Raw genomic sequence first — 6,000 nt, forward strand, 5'->3', positions numbered from 1 at the left:
ACCCTCATTTTTAGAGAAAGTACCCTCATTTTTAGATTAACTCTTGAATTTTAAGAGTCAATATATAGGATGAACGGATCATATAAACCGGAGGGAAAATATGATACATGCCCAAACAAAAAATATAAACGAGTCTAAATTGAAAACTACGTTCAAACCTATGACTGCGTTGGATAAAAACCGCAATTTTTATACGTGTGCATGTCAAACAAATTTCGTTGTAGAAGGTCTAAAAACAGCACAAACAACATTTTCCAAAAGACCAAAAGAGTGAAAAAGTATATTTAAACAAAACGCATTTGACTAACAGGTCGAACAACTGATGTTCTTTAACCCTGCTGACTGCCATTGGCGATTGCCAAATAAAATTGATCACAGGTTGTAACAAAATGGATCTTATTATAAATTTAATACGTCACAGAAAGAAAAAAAAATTGTTAACTTGTGGACAGGATGTTGTGCCACAAACATTCGGTGTCAATATTTCTTTAGTACACCATATCCGGATTTCGACAATAAATGTCTCTTCAGTGATGTTAGGGATCGAAACGGTATTTGGAAGGCCATATAAAAAGCACCCTCATTTTTAGAGAAAGTACCCTCATTTTTAGATTAACTCTTGAATTTTAAGAGTCAATATATAGGATGAACGGATCATATAAACCGGAGGGAAAATATGATACATGCCCAAACAAAAAATATAAACGAGTCTAAATTGAAAACTACGTTCAAACCTATGACTGCGTTGGATAAAAACCGCAATTTTTATACGTGTGCATGTCAAACAAATTTCGTTGTAGAAGGTCTAAAAACAGCACAAACAACATTTTCCAAAAGACCAAAAGAGTGAAAAAGTATATTTAAACAAAACGCATTTGACTAACAGGTCGAACAACTGATGTTCTTTAACCCTGCTGACTGCCATTGGCGATTGCCAAATAAAATTGATCACAGGTTGTAACAAAATGGATCTTATTATAAATTTAATACGTCACAGAAAGAAAAAAAAATTGTTAACTTGTGGACAGGATGTTGTGCCACAAACATTCGGTGTCAATATTTCTTTAGTACACCATATCCGGATTTCGACAATAAATGTCTCTTCAGTGATGTTAGGGATCGAAACGGTATTTGGAAGGCCATATAAAAAGCACCCTCATTTTTAGAGAAAGTACCCTCATTTTTAGATTAACTCTTGAATTTTAAGAGTCAATATATAGGATGAACGGATCATATAAACCGGAGGGAAAATATGATACATGCCCAAACAAAAAATATAAACGAGTCTAAATTGAAAACTACGTTCAAACCTATGACTGCGTTGGATAAAAACCGCAATTTTTATACGTGTGCATGTCAAACAAATTTCGTTGTAGAAGGTCTAAAAACAGCACAAACAACATTTTCCAAAAGACCAAAAGAGTGAAAAAGTATATTTAAACAAAACGCATTTGACTAACAGGTCGAACAACTGATGTTCTTTAACCCTGCTGACTGCCATTGGCGATTGCCAAATAAAATTGATCACAGGTTGTAACAAAATGGATCTTATTATAAATTTAATACGTCACAGAAAGAAAAAAAAATTGTTAACTTGTGGACAGGATGTTGTGCCACAAACATTCGGTGTCAATATTTCTTTAGTACACCATATCCGGATTTCGACAATAAATGTCTCTTCAGTGATGTTAGGGATCGAAACGGTATTTGGAAGGCCATATAAAAAGCACCCTCATTTTTAGAGAAAGTACCCTCATTTTTAGATTAACTCTTGAATTTTAAGAGTCAATATATAGGATGAACGGATCATATAAACCGGAGGGAAAATATGATACATGCCCAAACAAAAAATATAAACGAGTCTAAATTGAAAACTACGTTCAAACCTATGACTGCGTTGGATAAAAACCGCAATTTTTATACGTGTGCATGTCAAACAAATTTCGTTGTAGAAGGTCTAAAAACAGCACAAACAACATTTTCCAAAAGACCAAAAGAGTGAAAATGTATATTTAAACAAAACGCATTTGACTAACAGGTCGAACAACTGATGTTCTTTAACCCTGCTGACTGCCATTGGCGATTGCCAAATAAAATTGATCACAGGTTGTAACAAAATGGATCTTATTATAAATTTAATACGTCACAGAAAGAAAAAAAAATTGTTAACTTGTGGACAGGATGTTGTGCCACAAACATTCGGTGTCAATATTTCTTTAGTACACCATATCCGGATTTCGACAATAAATGTCTCTTCAGTGATGTTAGGGATCGAAACGGTATTTGGAAGGCCATATAAAAAGCACCCTCATTTTTAGAGAAAGTACCCTCATTTTTAGATTAACTCTTGAATTTTAAGAGTCAATATATAGGATGAACGGATCATATAAACCGGAGGGAAAATATGATACATGCCCAAACAAAAAATATAAACGAGTCTAAATTGAAAACTACGTTCAAACCTATGACTGCGTTGGATAAAAACCGCAATTTTTATACGTGTGCATGTCAAACAAATTTCGTTGTAGAAGGTCTAAAAACAGCACAAACAACATTTTCCAAAAGACCAAAAGAGTGAAAAAGTATATTTAAACAAAACGCATTTGACTAACAGGTCGAACAACTGATGTTCTTTAACCCTGCTGACTGCCATTGGCGATTGCCAAATAAAATTGATCACAGGTTGTAACAAAATGGATCTTATTATAAATTTAATACGTCACAGAAAGAAAAAAAAATTGTTAACTTGTGGACAGGATGTTGTGCCACAAACATTCGGTGTCAATATTTCTTTAGTACACCATATCCGGATTTCGACAATAAATGTCTCTTCAGTGATGTTAGGGATCGAAACGGTATTTGGAAGGCCATATAAAAAGCACCCTCATTTTTAGAGAAAGTACCCTCATTTTTAGATTAACTCTTGAATTTTAAGAGTCAATATATAGGATGAACGGATCATATAAACCGGAGGGAAAATATGATACATGCCCAAACAAAAAATATAAACGAGTCTAAATTGAAAACTACGTTCAAACCTATGACTGCGTTGGATAAAAACCGCAATTTTTATACGTGTGCATGTCAAACAAATTTCGTTGTAGAAGGTCTAAAAACAGCACAAACAACATTTTCCAAAAGACCAAAAGAGTGAAAAAGTATATTTAAACAAAACGCATTTGACTAACAGGTCGAACAACTGATGTTCTTTAACCCTGCTGACTGCCATTGGCGATTGCCAAATAAAATTGATCACAGGTTGTAACAAAATGGATCTTATTATAAATTTAATACGTCACAGAAAGAAAAAAAAATTGTTAACTTGTGGACAGGATGTTGTGCCACAAACATTCGGTGTCAATATTTCTTTAGTACACCATATCCGGATTTCGACAATAAATGTCTCTTCAGTGATGTTAGGGATCGAAACGGTATTATATAAGTACGTCTGAGTCAGTGACAACCCTACAACAGATGTATCCATCGGATCGCCATCAATGATGGTGATATATGGCTGTGTACATAATGTATATACAACTCGTCTAAACATCAACCCAACAATGTTAGATCTGTAAATTTGCTTTCGCAAATTTTTGGTTCTTCCCTCGCCGGGATTCGAACCCATGCTACTGTGATATCTTGACACCAAATCGCCTGCACTGCAGCCGTCCCGCTAGACCACACGACCACCTGGGCTCTCAAAAAAAGAGCTTTCGGTGGCCATATGTTACCTTTCCACATCAGTTTTAATCTAGCGGCGTACTACAGTACATGATATATAAGGCATGAAGATGTTATTGTTACAGATCAGCTAAATTATCTATAGTAAAGGATCCTACAAATTAATGTAAGATACAGTCACAGAAAATAATTATATTCATAAGTACGTCTGAGTCAGTGACAACCCTACAACAGATGTATCCATCGGATCGCCATCAATGATGGTGATACATGGCTGTGTACATAATGTATATACAACTCGTCTAAACATCAACCCAACAATGTTAGATCTGTAAATTTGCTGTCGCAAATTTTTGGTTCTTCCCTCGCCGGGATTCGAACCCATGCTACTGTGATATCCTGACACCAAATCGCCTGCACTGCAGCCGTCCCGCTAGACCACACGACCACCTGGGCTCTCAAAAAAAGAGCTTTCGGTGGCCATATGTTACCTTTCCACATCAGTTTTAATCTAGCGGCGTACTACAGTACATGATATATAAGGCATGAAGATGTTATTGTTACAGATCAGCTAAATTATCTATAGTAAAGGATCCTACAAATTAATGTAAGATACAGTCACAGAAAATAATTATATTCATAAGTACGTCTGAGTCAGTGACCACCCTACAACAGATGTATCCATCGGATCGCCATCAATGATGGTGATACATGGCTGTGTACATAATGTATATACAACTCGTCTAAACATCAACCCAACAATGTTAGATCTGTAAATTTGCTTTCGCAAATTTTTGGTTCTTCCCTCGCCGGGATTCGAACCCATGCTACTGTGATATCTTGACACCAAATCGCCTGCACTGCAGCCGTCCGGCTAGACCACACGACCACCTGGGCTCTCAAAAAAAGAGCTTTCGGTGGCCATATGTTACCTTTCCACATCAGTTTTAATCTAGCGGCGTACTACAGTACATGATATATAAGGCATGAAGATGTTATTGTTACAGATCAGCTAAATTATCTATAGTAAAGGATCCTACAAATTAATGTAAGATACAGTCACAGAAAATAATTATATTCATAAGTACGTCTGAGTCAGTGACAACCCTACAACAGATGTATCCATCGGATCGCCATCAATGATGGTGATACATGGCTGTGTACATAATGTATATACAACTCGTCTAAACATCAACCCAACAATGTTAGATCTCACATCTACAAATATAAAGCTTACACCAGAGACAAGAAAATAAAAGGATTGTGTCTTAAAGGTGCAATGTATGACAAGTGTATAGTAAACGAGTAATTCAAATAAGTAATAGTATCAGTCAATCGCAGAACATGTATATTCACACTTAAAAATGTTATTTCCTATCTTCTAACCCACAGCTAACACCTGAGACAAGAAAATAAAAGAAAATCAAGCATTAAACTGTATCAAACATGTACATGCAGCGAATAAGGAGCTAATGATTATCATGGTTTCAGGAGAGCGCTAATACGGGTAGATACGCACTAAGATTTTTATTTTCAGTTAACGAAACCAGAGCCTACTTCATTGACAAGAAAAGAAAAGAAACTATTTAAAGGATGCAACGTATGAAAAGTAACAAGGAACGAATTAGGAGCGAATAAGATACAGGGTATCAGTCGAGCGCTGAAATTGATACACACGCACTAATATGTTTATTTCCCGTAATTGAAACCAAAGATAAAACTAGAATCCAGAAAATAAAACATGCATGGTTTAATCGACCGTACTCGCTTACAGGGTAATGTCACCTTACGAACCAGTAATCAACACCAAAGATTAAGATAAAAGACCAAACATAACTGAAAGGGAGAAAAATATATAAGCTTGCTGTTCGGTATTAGCCAATGTTCCGTGTTGAAGGATGTACACCTACCTTTAATTGTAAACTTTTCACGAATTGTTACTTGGATGTGAAATTGTCCCATTGGCACTCATATATTATGTATCAATATAACAATTTAACATTCTAAAAATAATTAAAGGCAAGCCAGAACATTATGAACAATTTGAAGGGTATTAACAACTAGCTTATATCTGTGACATGTATTTTCCAAAATAAGACAATTGCTTTGCACTCTTTTTTTTTTACAATAACTGAACAAATTTTAAAACATGCATTTATAGACTGATACCCTATATTTCACTATTTTTAATGATATACTATTTTTGAAATTTCAAAATTAGATATATTGTATACATTTGAGACCAATCCACTTCATATTGTTCTTGTACATCTCCAAACCTTTTGACCTATGTTTTATTTATTGATGTTTAAACGTTTA

The sequence above is a fragment of the Mytilus trossulus genome, chromosome 11 (genome assembly GCF_036588685.1).
Source record: "Mytilus trossulus isolate FHL-02 chromosome 11, PNRI_Mtr1.1.1.hap1, whole genome shotgun sequence".
NCBI lineage: Eukaryota > Metazoa > Mollusca > Bivalvia > Mytilida > Mytilidae > Mytilus > Mytilus trossulus.